This window comes from Equus asinus, chromosome 26 (assembly GCF_041296235.1).
Source record: "Equus asinus isolate D_3611 breed Donkey chromosome 26, EquAss-T2T_v2, whole genome shotgun sequence".
NCBI lineage: Eukaryota > Metazoa > Chordata > Mammalia > Perissodactyla > Equidae > Equus > Equus asinus.
Genome location: NC_091815.1, coordinates 32,807,241 through 32,827,607, shown reverse-complemented (window position 1 = coordinate 32,827,607; position 20,367 = coordinate 32,807,241). Strand labels below are relative to the sequence as shown.

Sequence of the window (20,367 nt, the reverse complement as noted above, 5' to 3'; positions counted from 1 at the left end):
GTCTGGGGCCACTTACAGAGAATCAAACCCAGAATCCACTTGGCTCCCAAGCGAGGCAGCATTTCCCCTGAGGTCAGTCACGTTCCTGTCAGCCCAGGGTGGAGAGAGGGATGGAGGATGCAGGCCTGCTGGCCCAAGGCTGTAGCTAGGAGACAGAGTGGCTCCCTGACACCTGCTTTGAGGGGAGGTGACTTTTGTGGTGGTGAGGGTGTTGGTGGTGGTGGTGACTTTGTTGATAACGGTGATACGGTGGTTTTGGTGGTGTCGGTGTGATGCTGCCCATAACGGGAATGGTGAGGGTGATGGTGAAGGCGGTGGCTTTGATGACAGTGGTGTTGATGGACGAGATAGTGATGGTGATGCTGGTGGTGACAGAGAACAGGATGTGGTGACGGCGATAATGATGGCGCTGGTGATGGTGCTGGTGACAGTGTTGATGACGGTGATGCTCACGGTGCCGTTGGTTGTCCCCTCAACACAGACTCCGTTGCCATCTCAGATTCATCTTGTTACATATGAAAACTTGCGTTTTTAAGCCTGACCTCTGGAATGCCATTCATTTACATTAAATAATATAAGAAAAGAGCAGACTAGCACAGCTCGATCTTATTGGCAAAAATGGAGAAAGGATTGAATTAAATTATACTCAATAGCAGTGAAATTTGGGGCATTTAGTGATTTCTTTCCTCCAAGAGTGAGGCAGAAACCGGCACTGCCGCATCCAAGCTGTGTGGCCTTGGACAAGTGTCTTCAACTCTCTGAGCCCAGTTCCTCAGCTTGAAATCACAGCTGGCAGTGGAGGAGCCTGACCGTGGTGGGGAAATATCACTGGGGGAGTGGTCTAGGTGCCAACACTTTCTCCATCAGAATCTTTGGCAGCTGAAAAAAAAAAAAGTGGGATAATCTGGGACAGTGGAAGTCACTATCCTGGATTATCAGTGGAGACTCAATCGAGGCAGGAAATCAATTTAAGAAGCTCTGCCCAGCATTTAAAAACAGGAATAGGGTAGAATAAACATTCTGTGGGACGGGGTGGTAGGTGGTGAGACTATTCTGATGTGAAATGATTTCTTACCGTGCATCACGGTCAGAAACCTTCGGAAGCCGCTGGTCCACGGCCCCGGCTTCATGCACTGATTTCCAGACAAACCCGGTTAACACCCCGGATAGCGACTCCCTTGGAGACGCGGCCTCCGCTTCGCCCAAAGCAACGTGTGCGTCTCCGGGCGGCGGTCTTAGCAGGACTCGGCCGCCAGGTGGCGCGCGCGGCCCGCTGCCAGTGGGTTTTGCTCCATCCTCGACTCTGACGGTCCAAGCAGGTGGGTTATTTCTTGTCCCGCCTGGACCGCAGGATCCCGATTCCCGGGACTGGAAGCCCCGGCCACGAGTATAGCTCCCGGGGCGCCGCGCTGCAGGAGGGCTCGGGCGGTCCCGAAGGCGTGTGGCCACCCTAAGACCATCCATCCCTTCTTCCTTCCACAATGTTAATTAAATGCCTTTGTGTGCCCGACGAGGTCCCCGCCCCCAGAGCTCGCGTCCCGGCAGGGGAGAACAGAAGAGAACTCAGATTCAGGACCCGGTTAGCACAGGGAGGCCTCTAAGAGCCAAGTCTCTGGTGCAGGACAACCCGGCGTGGAATCCCACCTGGCCCCCAGCCTGCTGTGTGACCTTGGGCAGCTTGCTTAGCTTCTCCGTGCCTCAGTTTCCTCTGCTATAAAATGGGAATAATAGTCCCCCACTTCATAGGTTCACTGTGAGCATTAAAGGAGTTAATATTTGTAAACCTCTTAAAAGGGGCTTGGTGTATGTTTGTTAAACCAATTGTTAAAAATTCTCCTTTTACAGCTGTAGGAACTGAGGACCATGGGAATGGGGGTGGAGAGGCAGGGGATCCCCAAAGCCCTATTTTTTGCCCCCTCGGGAGTTGAGTCGAGGGATTCTGACTCCTAGCTGGGGTCTTTTTCCTCTGCATGGTCCTCCCTGGGGATAGGAGTGGACATGGCTCCCTTGGCATGGTCCGGGGCTGACGGGAAGGGCCCGCAGGCACCCAGATTCTGGGATGAAGCAGTGATTCTGTGAAAGGCAGGCGGTGGGGCTGGGGAGACAGGGTCAAGCTGGATAGATCCTGACATCACAGAGTGAGTGTCTTTCCCCCAGCGCTTCCCAAAACACCAAAAGCTGAACTTACTGGAGCTTTTGGGTGTCACACAGCTGTGGGCACCCGAGAGGACTTGTGACGTTTCTTTTTCTCTCTTTCCCTCTTTTTCTCTCCTTTTCTTCCTCCACAGGTTCAGGAAGGTATAATTTACAGACTGTAAAGCGCTCTCATTGTCAGTGTACAATTCTATGATTTTTCATAAATTTACAGAATCGTGCAGTCATCACCACAGCCCGGTTTTAGATCATTTCCACGATCCCAAAAACTTCCCTCTCGTCAGTTTGCAGTCAATTCCTGGCCCCACCTCCAACCCCCGGCAACGACCGATCTGCCTGCTGCCTCGCCAGATTTGGTTCTTCCGGAAATTCCATAGAAATGGAATCATACAATCCTCTTCTGTCTCAAATACTTTTCTATTGAACATCTGCAAGTCGTACAACCCAGCCATTCCACTTCACGAGTGACATACAGATATCCAGCAGGAAACCGATTGAAATTGGTGTTAGCAGCAATGTCTGCAGTGTCTACAGGGAGGTAACATAATGAGGGTCTCCTAAATGAATTTAACTAAACGGACCCACAGGACAGCGAGAATGAAAGCGCGAAAGCTACCTGCCGCCTCCCTGGGTTACTCTTTCTTTCTCTGAAAGAAGCAAGACACAAAGAAATCTTCAATTTGTAGCATAAAGATCAGCAGAAACAGGAAATATGGCATTCGGGGATTTACGCATAGGCAGTCAGCATAGAGAGCAAGGGAATGAAGAATCTGAAATGCGAGATAGTGGCTCCCTCTTGGGAACTGGGGGGCTGCACTGATGACACGAATTGCTTGACACTTAATGATGAACCGTTTATGGGCCTGGCTGGTGGGTACGTGGTGATCACTTATTGACTTTTAACTGTGTGTGGACATTTTCATACACTTTTGGGTATCCATATTTCTCAATATTTTTTTTTTAAAGATTGGCACCTGAGCTAACATCTGTTGCCAATCTTTTGTTTTTCTTCTTATTCTCAAAGCCCCCCCCCGGCCACCCCCAGTGCATAGTTGTATATTCTAGTTGTAGGTCCTTCTGGTTGTGCTATTATATTTCCCAATTTTTAAAAGACTGAAAGGAAAAGGAAAAAAATAGGGATAGACAGAGCCATGCCTTTATCTATCTGTCTTCTCCACAACAAAGTGGATATGATGAAGTAAAGCCTTGGTTTATTCTTTGTTTTAGACCAGAGGTCAGTAAAAGATAGCCTGTAGGCCAAATGAGGCTCGTAAGCTAAGAATGGTTTTACATTTTTATTTTATTCATTTGTTTGTTTATTTTTGGCGAGGAAGACTGGCCCTGAGCTAACATCTGTTGCCAATCTTCCTCCTTTCTTCTTTTTTCTTCCCAAAGCCCCGGTACCCAGTTGTATATTCTAGTTGTGAGTGCCTCTGGTTGTGCTATGTGGGACGCCACCTCAGCATGGCTTGATGAGCGGTGCCATGTCCGCGCTGAGGATCTGAACCAGCGAAACCCCGGGCCGCCAGAGTGGAGCACGTGAACTTAACCACTCAGCCACAGGGCCGGCCCCCGTTTTACACTTTTAAATGGCTGGAAAAAATCAAAACAAGATTATCTCATGATATGTGAAAATTATGTGAAATTCAAATTTCAGTGTCCATAAATAAATTTCATTGGGATGCAGCCACATCCATTTGCTCGTACGTGTATGGCTGCCTTGTGCTCTAATGGCAGAGTGGGCAGCGCAGACAGGGACCTCGTGGCCCACAGAGAATAAAGTATTCACTCTTTGGCCCTTTACAGAAAAAGTGTGCTGACCCGATTTAGACCCAGAGTCCACAGTCCATGGCCTGCAGGAGATGCTCAGGAAACTACGTCTGGTTAATAATAAGACAGTGTCGAAAGCCAGAAAAATTTAGCATTGAAGGTTTTCTTTTGGTCAGTTAATAAGCTTGGTGTTTCACCTATGTGCTGTGGTGGACAGAAGAATGGCCCCTGAAGATATCCATGCCCTGATCTCCAGAGCCTGTGAATATCTTACCTTACACGGCAAATGGGAATTAAGGTTGTAGATGGATTTAAGGGTGCTAATCAGCTGATTTTGAGAAGGTGGATGATCCTGGATTACCCAGGTGGGCCCAACGTAGTCACAAGCATCTTTATATATGGAAGTGGAAGGACTCGTACAGAAGAGTTAGGATCAGAGGGATGTGATCTGAGGACTCAACCATGGTTGCTGGTTTTGAAGATGGAGGAAGGGGCCATGAGCCAAGGAACGCAGGTGGCTCCAGAAGCTGGAAAAGGCAAGAACATGGATTTTTCTCCTAGAGCTTCCAGAAAGGAATGCAGCCTGTGGACACCTTGATTCTGGCCCGGGGGGACCCCTTTTGGACTTCTGACCGCTAGAGATGTAAGATAACAAACATGTGTTATTTAAAGCCACTACATATGCGGAAACTTGTTACAGCAGCAACAGGAAACTAATACATGTCCTGAACTCTGAAGGTGACAATGAAAACACCCATTGCTTCGAAACTCAGAAGAAGCCATTTTACAATGGCAAGTTTCCTTACATGCTGTGTTTCAGCTTCCTCATTTATAAAAAGGAGATGTTCATGGGCTGGCCCAGTGGTGCAGTGGTTAAGTTTGCATATTCTACTGTGGCAGCCCGGGGTTCGCCGGTTCGGATCCCGGGTGTGGACATGGCACCACTTGGCAAGCCATGCTGTGGCAGGCGTCCCACATATAAAGTAGAGGAAGATGGGCACGGATGTTAGCTCAGGGTCAGTCTTCCTCAGCAAAAAGAGAAGGATTGGCAGCAGATGTTAGCTCAGGACTGATCTTCCTCAAAAAAAAAAAATAAGTTAATTTTTTTTTTTTAAAAAGGGGATGTTCAAAGTGTTTCTCTGTGGAGTGCTGGTCATAAATGAGGTGATACCTGCAAAGACTTGCTCACGGTGAGGGACACAGAAATTTTCACCCTTATTACAGGAATGAACCCCAAAAAATCATTGTTGGTAGAAAAGATGGTGAAAACATAGACTAGAAAGAAAACTCACCTGTTAATAAAGAAAATGCCCAAACTCCTATGCATCTAATAACACTGTCTCCAAACACATTAAGTAAGAATTAACAAGGCTCTAAGACTTTGATAATTCACTTCCAGAGTGGGCTGTTATATTATGAACTTGCTCAGTAAATGATGGAACAGGAGTCAAAAATCTTACAATCAAGAGATTGTAAAGGTGCTGGCCCAGTGGCATAGTGGTTAAGTTCACGAGCTCCCCTTCAGTGGCCCAGGGTTTGTGGGTTCGGATCCTGGGTGTGGACCTACACACCACTCATCAAGCCACACTGTGGTGGCGTCCCACATACAAAATGGAGGAAGATTGGCACAGACGTTAGCTCAGGGACAATCTTCCTTACCAAAGGAAAGAAAAAAAAGAGAGAAAGAGAAAGATTGTAAAAACACTCAAGAAGCTTAACCATTCAGACATGTACTGAATGCTGAACCCACCCCAAATCAAAGAAATGAATAGTACTTTGAAACACACAAGAGGCAGTTATAAAAAAACTGGCCACATACTAGGGTTAGCATTTAGCACTTCACTGAGTCATAAACATCTCCCCTAAAATGCTTTCTAATCAAACTATGGGTTTGCTTCATGTAATAAGTCCAGAAATACAGTCTATTGCAGCCATGGACACCAAAACACATGCCACTGGGGAGTGAGAAATCTCGTATTTTGAGGGTTGTGTTATTGATACCATGACCTTCATTCCAATGATCCTAAAATTGCTTGTGCTAATTCAGGGAATTTCATCCAGTTTCCAGAGAGCAACAAGGAAGGAGAGCAAGGGGAACTCGGTTAAGAGAAAAAGAGTGACAAACCATCCCCCGATCTCCAACAGCTCACTAGGAATCCAAACCAGTGAATTCTGCCGTCCTCGTTGGCCAGGGGTATAAGCTCTGCCCACCATCGGTTATGAGAAAAACTGGGAAATGTGTTCAAAAACATCAAACAGCATTGTGGCCAGCCTGGTGGCACAGTGGTTAAGTGCAAACATTCTGCTTTGGTGGCCAAGGGTTCACCGGTTTGGATCCTGGGTGCGGACATGCCACCACTTGGCAAGCCATGCTGTGGCAGGCGTCCCACATATAAAGTAGAGGAAGATGGGCATGGATGTTAGCTCAGGGCCAGTCTTCCTCAGCAAAAAGAGGAGGATTGGCAGCAGTTAGCTCAGGGCTAATCTTCCTCACAAAGACCCCACAAAACATTAAACAGCATTAACTCTGGGAAAACAAACCTAGGTACCTTTAGTAAAGAGGAGAAGAATGGATATGGCCGGGCAGTTGACAGAATCAGCCATGAGCCCAAAATGAAAGTCAGAATAAGTAGCCCACATCAGCAACATGAAGACCACTGACTCTGACCACAACACGGTTGAATCACGACTGATAACAGCAAACGGACAAAAATGGTATCGCAGAGCACACCAAATCTAAATTAAATGTGGCTCAAACAGGGCTTCAAGTTGGTGGGACGACATGTATGTAAGTGAATTGCACTGAAGCTACTACGTACAAAATTCACATGGCAGAGTTTTCAGGGTACACAGAGGGACAGTTCACCGTCTTACAGGATTTTATTAGAAAAGAATATGAGAATTCAGGAAAGACTTTCCCATGGACCTTACCTCATTGAGCTCCCTCCCCATATATCCTCCTTCTGCACTCAGTATTTTGAGAAAATTAGTGAAGCTTTTCCCACATTCCTTTCATTCGCCGGGCTTTTCTCAACTGTGAGTCTTCAGATGGATTTTAAATCCTGAAGAATGAGCGAAGGCTCTTCCACACTCCTCACATTTATAGGGTTTCTCCCCAGTGTGAATCCTTATATGCTCAGTAAGATTTGAGGATTTACTGAAGGCTTTCCCACATTCCTTACATTCGAAGGACTGCTTCACGATGTGCTTTCTGACATGCTTATTAAGGTGCAAGGAATATCTGAAGGCTTTCCCACATTTCTTACATTCATAGGGTTTCTCTCCGGTGTGAATTTCCATGTGTCTTCTAAGGAATGACTGATAAACGAAGGCTTTCCTGCAGTTGTGACATCTATAGCTTTTCTCTCTAGTCCCACTTCTCCTGTGCTGATCAGAGCTTGGAATGGGGGCAAAGGTTGTTCCACGTCGATTATTCTCATTATTTGCCTGTGCCATATAAGACCGCATCTGCGCAGCACAGATCGAGTCATTTTGGAAAGTGCTTTCACATTGGTCAGACTCATAAGTTTTCTCTTTAATGTGACTTCTGTGTGCCCAAAGGGAAAACTCTTGGCTAAAAACTCTTCTAAACGGATCCCACTCACGAATGTCCACCCCCACGTAAGTTTTATGATGCATGTGAAGCACATTGCTCTGATTGCCAATCCATGTGTTTGATTTTGGAGTCCTCACACATGGAATGAATGGAATGCTCTGCCTCCAGACTCTATCGTATTCATCGTTTTTATAAATTTTTTGATTACTGGTTAAGACAGAATTTTGTTTCAAAATACTCGAACCACATTGTGGGATATATCGTCTTGTGGAATCTCCCTGTGAAGGCACAAGCTTTGAGCTAGGTTTAGAATTGTCCCGCATGTCACAATATTCACAGGCTCCAGCTGGAGACCCGTCTCTCTCTCGGGCAACAGCAACTTGCTTCAATTTCTGCCCCCTCTGCTGGGGCGGCTCCTCTGTTTTGTGGCATTTCCAGTCTTCTCCTAATGTGGGGGTCCGGGAATTGTTGCTCATGAGACATACTCTGTTCACTTCATGAAATGTCTTTTTAGCAAGAGTGTCCCGCTGAGGGATGGAGTCTCTGGTTTTATGTTGAGTCACCCAATCTGAAATAAAGTGGCACAAAAGTTACGTTCTTGGTTGAAAGGAAAGGTGGGCGGGAGATGATAAAAATCCCTGTATGGGATTGCCTTGTAGATTTCCAAGTAGCTTGCCCATTGTGCAAATGTCCATGTGGATTTCTTTTCAAATGTTCACTTGACATATGGGAGGCAACTGTGAAAAGGAGGAAGGAAGACTGAGCAAGCAGAGGAAGCCATTAAGGACTTGGGCCATGTCAGGAGACTGACTCTGGTAAGGACAGGGGCTCAGTATGGATGGCATGCTGCTAAGAAATGGTTCTGCAGAGACTGAGGGTATGATCGAGAATGCCAAGTGGAAAAGAATTGGACAAAGAATCTGTAATGGACTGAATTCGTGTCCCCCCCCCCCCCAAATTCCTGTGTTGCAGCTTTAACCCCCAGTGTGACGGCATTTGCAGGTGGGGCCTTCAGGAGGTAACCAGGCTCAGATGAAGTTGTGAGGGTGGATCTCCCATGATGGGATCTGTGTCCTTATAAGAAGAGGAAGAGACACCAGGGCTTTCCCTCTCTCTCGGCCATGGGAGGACACAATGAGAAGGTGGCCGCCTGCAAATCAGGAAGACAGCTCTCATTAGGACCCAAATCTGCCGGCACCTTCATCCTGGGCTTTCCAGCCTCCAGAACTGTGAGAAATAAATGTCTGTTGCCTAAGCCACTCAGTCTACTGTGTTCTGTCATAGCAGCCTAAACAGACTAAGACAGAGTCCATGAGCCTTTTTTTCTTTTGAGGAAGATTAGCCCTGTGCTAACATCTGCTGCCAATCCTCCTCTTTTTTGCTGAGGAAGACTGGCCCTGAGCTCACATCCGTGCCCATCTTCCTCTACTGTATATGTGGAACGCCTGCCACAGCATGGCTTGCCAAGCAGTGGGTAGGTCCACACCCGGGACCTGAACCAGCGAACCCCAAGCTGCCAAAGTGGAACTTGCGAACTTAACTGCTGCACCACAGGCCGGCCCCTCATGTGCCATTTTAAAGATGAAGGGGGACAAGTCTTTCTCTGGGAAAAAAAAGGGAAGATATGAGAAGACAGATGAAAGTCAAAAAGCTCTATGTACCTGAAGAAGCTCACATATAGAGGAGCCTCAGCTTTCCTCAGATCAAATGGATTCTTTTTAAAAAATTGAGGTGAAACCCCCAGAATATAAAATTAACCATTTTACAGTGTACAATTCAGTGGCATTCAGTACATTCATCGTGTTGTAGAACCATCATCTCCGTCTAGTTCCAGGATATTTTCATCGCCCCAAAAGGAAACCTCGTACCCATGAAGTGGTCACTCCCCATTCTCGCTTCCCTCCGTCCCCTGGCAACCACTAATCTGCTTTCTGTCTCTATGGATCCAGCTGTGCTGGATATTTCATAGAAATGGAATCATATAATATGTGGCCTTTCCTGTCAGGCTTCTTCCACTTAACATAATGCCATTGAGGTTCATCCTCACTGCAACATGCATCAGAGCTTCATTCCTTTTCATGGGTGAATAATATTCCATTTTTGGGCTATACCACATTTTGCGTCTCTGCTCATCTCCTGATGGACACTGGGTTTGTTTTCACCTTGGTGACCGTGAATAGTGCTGCTATGAACACAGGTGCACCTGTATCTTTTTGGACACCTGTTTTCAATTCCTTGGGGTATACACCTAGGGGTGGAATTGCTTGGTTACATAGTAAATCTATGTTTAAATTTTTAAGGAACTGCCAACCTGCTTCCCACAAGGGATGGCGTGAATTCTCAGTCAACATTTCCACGTTGTTTGTAAAATCCTTCCTCCTAAGGATTCATATCTGCCTGGCACTCAGGGGCACACGTGCCCAGGGAAAATCCCCCAGACCCACTTCTTGCTCCAAAGGGGAGATCAGATGGGGTTTGCCTACTTGAGATTCTGGTCCCGGGGAAATGGGGGAGTGCATGATGTAAGGCAACGGGGCCAGGACTTTCCATAAAATGGGTGCATGCTTTGGTTTGCATAGATTCTGGAGCAAAGCAAACAGGAATACAGAGCAACAACTCGGTCCCTCCGTTTTCCTCATGCATGCGCTGAAACGCTCTGTGCTCTGTGCTCACCCACTTAAGGATGCCCACAGGCTGTCAATCATGAAGAGCATCAAAGAGCAATGAGCCAGACAGTTTCCAGTTTCAAGGCAGAAACACTACGTCCACCACGTGGGGGCGGCAGCCGTTCTCTGGAATGGAACAGTCCCGTTCCCGTTTCTCAGCGCCCCTCCTGGAACCTGACTCGCACCCCTCGCGTCGGCGACGCAGCGCAGGAGGGGGCGTCCTTACCCACGGAGGCCAGGTTCCTGCAGTTCTCCAGCATCACATCTCTGTAGAGCGTCCTCTGCGCAGGGTCCAGCAGCGCCCACTCCTCCTTGGTGAAGTTCACAGCCACGTCCAGGAAGGTCACCGTGTCCTAAGACAACACACCGTTTTGGCTCAGCGGGGTGCTGTTGGGAGTCGCTCCCCAAGACATGCTGAAATCCTACCCCCCAGGGCCTGCAAACGTGACCTGATTTGGAAATGGGGCCTTTGCAGATGTAAACCAGTTAAGATGAGGTCAGACAGGGAGTAGGGGGGGCCCTAGCCCAATGACTGGGGTCTTCACAAGAGGCAGACATCCGGACACAGACACATGGAGGGAAGAACATCTCTCGACGAAAGTGGACACTGGAGGGATGTTATCTACAAGCCAAGGAACGAACGCCAAGGAGAGGCCATTGCAAGTTGTGTATGAAATCGTCCCGCCTCTAAATTGAAGGCAAATTAGGCACAATTTACCAAGGTTTGATATGCATTCATCCCTGATGCATTGGCATTCCAAAAATACCGTGCAAAGGTGCCTGGACCCGATTCCAGTGTGTGTAGGCTTCCCCACACGTGTGTGTGTGTGTGTATGTGTGTGTAGGCTTCCTCACACCAACAAGCACCTGCTTGTGTCTGAGAATTCAACTCAACTGTGACATCATCCACCCAGAGACAGAATCAGATTCCTCAGGAAGGGGCCGCAGTCCCACAAAAACGCCCTCCACTTCAGAGCCAGTCACGAGCTCAGGTTGTTCCCTGAGCTTCTGACCCACTGACTACAAACTGGAGGTCCCCACGACTCCCCCCAACTCAGGATGCCGACGGCAAGGCCATGTTGTTCCCTGTGCTTCCGTCCGACTGGCTGTAAATCAGGGGTCCCCACGGCCCCTCTCCGGGTTTGATTAATTTGCTAGAACGGGACACAGCACTCAAGAAAAGCTGTTGACTCACTTGATAACTGATTTGTTACGAAGGATATTAAAGAATCAACAGCCAGATGAAAAGATACATAGGGTGAGGCACAGAACAGAGGAGCTTCTGTCCTTGTGGAGCTTGGGGACCAGCCTGGTGACATGTGGAAGCATTCCTGCTCCACAACATGGAAACTCGATGAAAAAGGAGCGATGAGCTGTCCTTTGGGGTTTTTGTGGAGGTTTCATTACACAGTCGTGACTGACTGAGTCATTGGCCACTGGCAATCTATCGAACTTCAAGCCCCCTCCCCTTCCTGGAAATCAGAGGATGGGACTGAAAGTTCCAGACCTCTGATCACACGGCTGGTTCTCCTGGCAATGAGTCCCCACGTCATTAACATAAGAAGAAACACCATCGTCACTCTCAACCCTTAGGAAATGCCAAGGGTTTTGGGAGCTGTGAGCCAGAAACAGGGACAAAGACCAAATAGAGATTTATTACAGAATCCACAATATCACATACGCTGGCCAAAAAGTCAAGTGATATATATACGCACATAATTATTCATTGAAGGTTATTTATAACAGCAAAAGACTGGAACTCACCCCAAATATTCAACAATGGGGGCTGCTTAAAAAACCATGACGCATCCATGAATGAAGAACTGCACAGACGTAGATAAAAACGAGTAAGCTCTCTTATATATGGATATAAGTGATAGCATGTGGTCTCCAGGTCATAGTTTATATTTTAAGTGAAACTAAAAAAGGGGCAGAGAGGGCTGGCCCGGTGGTGCAGTGGTTAAGTGCGCACATTCTGCTTCGGCAGCCCGGGGCTCACGGGTTCACATCCTGGGTGTGGACATGGCACCGCTTGGCAAGCAATGCTGTGGTAGGCGTCTCACATACAAAGTAGAGGAAGATGGGCATGGATGTGAGCTCAGGGCCGGTCTTCCTCAGCAAAAAGAGGAGGATTGGCAGCAGATGTTAGCTCAGGGCTAATCTTCCTCAAAAAAAAAAAAATTCCAACAAAAAAAAGGCAAAGAGTACATATTGCAAACCACAGACTTTTTTTTTTAATCAGTGAGATGTAGGGGAGGAAGAAATTTTCCTCTACCCTCTAGGTTCTTCTGGCAGGTCTAAGAATTAAATCAATAAGAGATAGATTAATATGAGAATATAAAATTTCATTTTGTATGTACAGGAAACCCACATACGTGAGAAGGTCACTGACAGAAAGGTAAAGTGGGGTACACATGCCATTTTGAGCTAAGGAATGGGATGGGGCCTGGGGCGTCAGAGGGACAATAAGCAGGGAAATGTTTGTAACTCTAGGTTTGTCCTGGTATACAGACGGGTCATTCTGGTGTTAAGTTATTTCTGGTAATAACTCTTATTATGGGCAAGACTCTCAATTTAAATTCTTTAAGGGAGAGGTCAAAGTTTCTGCAGCCTGCGGGGTCTTGATTTCCTTTTAGCCCAAAATATTTCACGTGCCAAAGTGGCGCCTCTTGGTGAGGCCTGTTCTGAACCCCTTCAGAGCAACAGGGCGAGGAGAAGGAAAGAAGTAAGACTCGTTTAAATATAACCTTGTCATCCAGATTTTAACTGGGAACCATGTAATGTTTACATATTCAAAAATAAAGAAAGCAATCTGAAAATGGAAATACTGAAATAAACAAAGCTAAGGGTATATCAAGCTGGCGGGTTAATGACCTGGAGTCAAAAGTTAATTTGACGTCCTTACTGTGTCATATTCTATTGTACACAAAGAAGGAAAATCGCACCTCTCACCAGGTGGCTTTACTGCTAAAAGTAATATTGGCGCCGTTTCTTAGAAATATTTTATGTGCATTGCAGGATCAGGCAAAGGAGTTATGTTAATGTTGTTAGGAAGCAAGGTTTTTAGTCTATGAAGAAAGATTTAAATATAAAATAAAGTAAAAAAAGTCGGGTTTCTAATAAAATGTCAGCATAAACACGCCCACACACACATCCACACCTGCCAGTTTATGCAGACAAAATGCTTAGACGAATTAACAAGCAGGAGGCGAGGGGAAACAGCTGATCCAGGAACGGAAATATAAAATGAGTCAGCCAGAAGCCAGAGCCACTGTCCTGGACCGTGTGAAGAGGATGCTGCACGAGTGTTCCAATGGCCCAATTTAGGATATCCTGAACCACAATATTGCAATGGATAGAAATACACTGAATACTAAAAATACATGAACTCAGAGTGATGCTCAGAAAAGAGCAAACCAAAGCAGGGGGAAAAAGCATTTCCCACCATTGGACGCAGCCTGCATCCTTATCTGGAAACTTGGTTTCTGAATAAGGCAGAATTAAATCTTCCCTCTGACTTTCTAGCAGGAACATTATTTAAGAGGAACTGAATAGCCCTTGCTGATAACAGAAAACTTTACAGAATTCCGGCTAAAAACCCAGAAGCAATGATTGCATATAAAAACCACCATCTTGCAACCCAAATGAAATAATTGATTCAAAAACCAAACAGGAATGGATGCTAAGACACGGAGGGGAAAAAGGGAAGGGGCCGTGGTTATCTGCAGAGTAGGAAGACATTCCTTTGCTCGGTACTCGCTGGATGATCACAACTTTAAGAAGTGACAACGGAGCTGTCTCCCCATCTGAAACCAGTGATGGATTTTGGCTTCACCCACACCGGGGCAAGAGCCATTATATTTTCACCAATGTGATGTATTAGGAAGCACACACCACTTGAGACGCACCGCTGCAAAAACGTTCACCCTATTCAAACCATGCCCTGAGGTCTAACTTTCAACCGCACGCGGGAGCAATCACACAGATCCACAACTGGGACCTTCTACTGCGCCGACCAGTGACTTCAACCTGCCAATGTCAGGAACAAGAAGGAGGTGAAGGGCCGGCCCAGTGGTGCAGTGGTTAAGTGCGCACGTTCCGCTTTGGCAGCCCGGGGTTCACTGGTTCGGATCCCGGGTGTGGACATGGCACCGCTTGGCAAGCCATGCTGTGGTAGGCGTCCCACATATAAAGTAGAGGAAGATGGGCACGCATGTTAGCTCAGGGCCAGTCTTTCTCAGCAAAAAGAGGAGGATTGGCGGCAGTTAGCTCAGGGCTAATCTTCCTCAAAAAAAAAAAAAAGATTTTATACAGAAAATCTGAATATCCCCAAACCTACTATACCCAGTAATCTTACTCTAAGATATATATTGTGGAGTTGTCTTTTCAAAACTTAGCAAGCATAAGAATCACCTGGGATCCTGTCAAATGCAGTGTCTCATTCACTAGGTCTGTGGAGGAGCCCAAGAGAGGAAGTTTCTAGCAGGTTCTCAGTGGATGCCCATTTTGCTGGACAAAGTGGATGGCACTTTGACCAGCCAAGTTGGAGAGAAAGCTCTTCCACCTGAAACCAGGACACCTGGACACGTATGATCACAGCAGTTCAGTCTCACCAACGACAAAGGTGGGAACAATTCTGCCATCCCAGACAACAGAGGGAGAGACTCAATGACGCAGCCGTGAGCCTGAGGGATCCCAGGTGAGAACTACAGGCCGGCGAGTGTCTGTTTTTAGGGGAGACTTGCTGAGGTACAAGGGGTGATGTGCTCAAGTGGCTCAGCAAGAAAACGTGTGTATGAATGCATACATGTGAACACACGTGTGCACACAGACAAACAAGGCAGGGAGCTATGTGAACACAGGTGAACCCACATTCTCACATACGGAGCAAACAAGGCAACAGCGTGCATATACATAGAGCAAACAAAGCAAAATATAAAAAATTTGCAAATTGTTGTGATTACCTAGGTATACATTCTTATTATTATCAATTTTCACTGCAGGTCTGAAAGTGCTTAAAATATAAATTTGGGGAGAAAAAAGGGAAAATCAAGAGAATGGTTAACAGTGTCACTGAATTAAGAGCCACAAACTGCAAGAGAAGCAAAAATTTTATTTGGGATCAAAGAATGGAAATTCAGGGAGCACAGATTTAGGTGGAAACCCAAATAGCGCCCTGATAGGGATTAAAAGTCAGGGGCTTTTAAAGGCAAAGAGAAGAGGTTGTATTACAAAGAATTTTTTTTTGGTGAGGAAGATTGGCCCTGAGCTAATAGCTTGCCAATCTTCCTCTGTTTTGTATGTGGGACACTGCCACAGCATAGCTTGATAAGCAGTGTGTAGGTCCATGCCCAGGATTTGAAACCATGAACCCTGGACCACCAAAGTGGAGCCATGCTGTGGTAGGCATCCCACATATAAAGTAGAGGAAGATGGGCATGGATGTTAGCTCAGGGCCAGTCTTCCTCAGCAAAAAGAGGAGGATTGGCAGCAGTTAGCTCAGGGCTAATCTTCCTCAAAAAAAAAAAAAAAAAGATTCTATACAGAAAATCTGAATATCCCCAAACCTACTATACCCAGTAATCTTACTCTAAGATATATATTGTGGAGTTGTCTTTTCAAAACTTAGCAAGCATAAGAATCACCTGGGATCCTGTCAAATGCAGAGTCGCATTCGCTAGGTCTGGGGAGGAGCCCGATAGAGGAAATTTCTAGCAGGTTCCCAGTGGATGCCCATTTTGCTGGACAAAGTGGATGGCACTTTGACCAGCCAAGTTGGAGAGAAAGCACCTGTAAGCACCACACTGCTGGGCTGGCCCCTACAAAGAATTTTAACTGGAGTCAGAGGCAGAGAGCTAGTCTTGGCTAAACATTGATTGACCATTGATTCCATCTTTAGAAAGTCCATGATCCTCAGTCTCTGTGATGAAGATGTTAGTTCTCCTGCTGAATTCTCAGACAATTGCTTGTAAAACAATTGCCCTTTTGGCCCAGTCAAAGCTTCAAGACAGCAAGGCAATTTCTCTGGAAAGGCAGCTCTGACTCCATTTGAAATGGCTCTGCTATAGTCAGTTTTAGCAACAGAAAATTCAAGACAGCGATTAACCCCGAGAGGAAGAAGGCAATGGGGTCAGAAGGAGCACACTACCTCGAACCAGCACAAGTGGTTGATTCCTTAATCTGGGGACTTACATATTTATTATATTATTTAAAAAGTTCTACTTATAACTTTTATGTGCTCTTGTCTTTATGAAATTTTTCCTAAAGTCACATATTATACAACTTGGATTAAAACAATGTTATTATATTTACTCTATCATGTAATCTTACAGCCAATCCATTCTTGGTTTTAAAAAGCTGAGTAGCACAAAAGAGCTTTCTAAACATTTGTGTTAAATTATGGAAAGTGTCAAACATACACAATACAGAGAGGATGAAAGAAAAGAAAGCCCTCGTCTGCCACTGACCCAGTTTCCACAAACAGCCTCGTATCATCTTCCTATCTCCCTCCATTTCCCTTCTCCTACTGTTTTATTGTAAACAAAACTCCAGATATCATAGCATTTCATTCTTAACTACTGTCACTCTAGCTCTCTAAAGCATGAGGGATCTTTTAAAATGTGATGACAACATTATCACACCAAGAAATACCAGCAGTAATGCCACTAAAGAATCAACTATCTAGTCAGTCTACAAAACAAGACCCACGTGTTGCATTTGGTCACTTAAGTCTTTTAAAATCTGCAACAATGACCTTTTATATTAGCAGTGGGAGAGTGTACAATGACCTCATTTTCATGAAATAAAGGGAAAATAAGTGTGGAAAATAGTAAAAGAAATCTCAACGAAGTTCGAGTTGGCAAGACCTGTAGGGGGAGCTCTCAAGCCCCATCATACCTCATCAATTACATCGAACAGGAAGAGACAGATGATTGCATCCTGCAGAGGAAGTAAAACTTCTTAGCTACTGAAGGAAGATTTCTTTCCCTACCTGGCAACAGCTCAGCCAATCGAAATGCTGCAGCTCAGCCAATGAGAAACACTGCAGCTCAGCCAATGAGAAACACTGCAGCTCAGCCAATGAGAAACACTGCAGCTCAGCCAATGAGAGACACTGCAGCTCAGCCAATGAGAAACACCACAGCTCAGCCAATGAGAGACACTGGAGCTCAGCCAATGAGAAATGCCACAGCTCAGCCAATAAGAAACACTGCAGCTCAGCCAATGAGAAACATCACAGCTCAGCCAATGAGAACCTGTTGCCTCCTTGAACTGTTACTTTCCCCGAATGGATTTTCCTTTAGAATAGCCCCTCCCCCTCCCCCTTTTCCTCTGTAAAAGCAGCTCCTTTCCTTTGTTTGCTGGATTTGCCTGTGGTTCACCATAGCATGCACTTCCTGAATTGCAATTCTTTTGGGTTTTCCAAAATAAACTCATTTTGAGGGTAAAATAAGAGGCCAATTTGTTTGTAAGTTGATGTAAAGAACTCTGAAAAGATATGCAAGGATCTATAAAGTGGTTACTTCTGCGCGGCCAGGAGTTGTAAACAGAGTGAACTAAGGCAAGATGGAGGAAGGACTTAAAGGTTTGCCCTGATCATTTCAATTTTTAAGCACACCGATTTATTATAGACACATTCAAATAATAAATTATTAAATTAAACAGTTTAAATTTACAACTGAACTGATGAGTTTGACTTTTTTACATCGAAGTCAGGTTTCCAGCTAAAATAGGAATTCCTTCTATCTGAAAGGTTTCATGGCCTTTACATTCCAAATTCTCTAGGGGCACAAGCAACCTGCTGGAAGTCTAAATGTTCTTCCGGTTGGAAGTGTATTCCCACATCTTCTTAAATATACCGATTCCATTTCTTAAGAAATATGCTACTTTGGTAATAAAAAATTCAAATATTTTATGTTGCGTTCCCAGATCCTCTTGTATTCACTCCTCTGGACTTCACATTAACTCAGGTTTTCATAAAAAAGAAATGCGACACTCAAATAATATTCTAAGGCTGTTAAATGCGCGGGCAAACGAGAGATTATAGGCAACCTGCTCATTGTGAAATGAAATCCATCCTGCCATTCAACAGGGGAACATATCAGACTCGGATGACGCCAGGTGCAAAGTCATAAGGAAATTTTTTTCTTACTGTTTTCTTACTCATTACGAAACTTTGTTCTCTAAAAATCATAGCCTACCATAAGCGTTGCTGTTTGCCATCATATCAGTAAGGAACATCCCCCTCTGGCCTGGGGGATCTAAGCACCTCGGGGGCAGAGCCTCAGATAAAGAGTGGGACGCCACATTCCACAGCTATCTTGACCTTGTAGTTCGCAAGGAAACACCTCGACCCGATAATAACCTCTTTGCGCACGTCTCAACTTGAGCCTATCTAAATTTCATTTAAATTTACCCCGAACTCTGCCCTCTCCCCAATCCTAAATTGACCCCATCACTTCCTGGACTCGGCAGATTCCTCTGGCGTGCAATCTCCCTTCTTGCAAGAAACCAGCACAACTGGGGCCCCAGTTTCCTTCCTGGTGATCTCAGGCACATTAGCTTGGGGCAACGCGGAGAAAAGAAAAAGAATGCATGATTGTGAGTCAGCTCAGATAAGCAGGTACAAGGAAAACAGGCACATCTGGCAGGTGAGACGCATCCCCCCACCTGTGCCCTGAGCTTCCTGTGAACGAGACCTCACCGGAGTATACTGATGGCAAACACGCAATTTTTCAGACTGTGGGGTTTGATCTTGACCGCACCATGCCGCCACTCTCCCATCAATTTGTCCTTCCAGAAACGCCCTCCATCTACGGAGATCGCAGTTCACAAAAAGGAAGGATGTGCCCATCGAGCCGAACTCAAACCCCAAAACCCTCTCTTCAGAAGAGACCCCAGTGGCCAGCCTCTAAATCCGACCGTGCCCGGAGTTTCTCAGCTCACCCTCATCACACTGGACTCCAACACTTTTATGGATTCAAATAACACAACGCTGGCAACTGCAGCACGCGGACATCTCCTTGCCCACACCCAGGGACAGGGGCGTTTTGCAAGGTTGCAGCGCAGGGGGGTGGGGGAGCTTCTCCCTGGGGCAAGGTGAAGGGCGCATTTAGGGCTCAACACTTGGGGCCAGTCTTGGCTTCCCCTTTCGTCTGCTGGGGGAGAGAATCTGACTTTTGCAGACAGCTGCTCCCAACTCCCCGGAACCCGACCCCCTCCCGCCCACCCTTGGGGTGCATTTGTGCGACAACCCAGCACGCTTACCATTTCCCCAGCGCCGGCTTCTGGACGTGTCTGTGGATGGCGCAGCCCAAGAGCTCATTCCACGTGCTGGAGGGTTGCAGGGCTGCAGACAGGAGGGACGGAAGTGTTAAAAACAAACAAACAAATAAATAAATACAATAAAATAACGAGCCTCCCCAGGACGCAGCGACGACAGAGATTCGTCCCATGCAGGCATTTTGTACCTGCTTCCCGAACTTCTCCTCAAAACGAGCGGCTGAAGGGGTTAAGGGGAGGAGAAGGAGGAGCCTAGCAGGAAGCGGATCCCGGGAGCTGCGCCCAGGCCCGCCCCCGGAACCCAACCTCCCAGAGCCCAGGGTCTGACTCCACCCGCGCAGGTTCGTTTTTCCTGCAGAACTTTCTCTGCGGGCGCTCCTGATCCTTGGAGGCAGGGGGACATCCCAGCGTCTGCCGAACTCCCAGCCCGTGGCCCTCCCCGTCCCCTCCGCCCGCTGCACCGTTTCCAGGCTCCCGAGCTTGCAAACTCCCGCTCTGTGCAACCAACGCGCCTCCCTGCGGACTTTGTGCAACGTCCGGAGATAACAGTCACTTCACAAAGAAACGAAGCTTTTTCTCTGTGCTGTGAAAGGGCCGAAACGGACACGATGGAGGGTCCTCAGTTTCCCTCTTGGGCCCCTCTCCCTCTTTTCTTTCTGCTGCCTACCTCCCCCACCCAGTGAGCTTTGATTAGCCGATAAACGACAAGGCTTGCAAAAACGGTTCTCAGAAAATACTGTTCTGACTGTTAAGGGATTGTACCAGCGACCCGCCTCAGCGAGGAGCAGCAATGACCTCCGACCGCAGGTTAAAGAGGACAGCTGCCTAAACCCAAACTGCCAGGACATGGACCCACTTCCCTCCCACCCTGTTAAAAAACCTTGACCCGCGTCACCTGGGGAGTCCCCTGATCTTCAGGTGCCCCGCTGTTTTGTTTGG

At 46.6% G+C, this 20,367-nt stretch overlaps 1 non-coding gene across 1 annotated transcript; it reads right to left on the bottom strand.

The window, feature by feature from the left end:
* Positions 1 to 6,765: 6,765 nt before the first annotated feature.
* Positions 6,766 to 19,747, bottom strand: LOC106838236 (uncharacterized). Its single transcript, XR_006520686.2, has 4 exons — positions 19,617 to 19,747; positions 19,414 to 19,495; positions 10,373 to 10,499; positions 6,766 to 8,048 (listed from the first exon to the last, which is right to left on the bottom strand). It is a non-coding gene; the product is annotated as an uncharacterized protein (transcript).
* Positions 19,748 to 20,367: the final 620 nt, after the last annotated feature.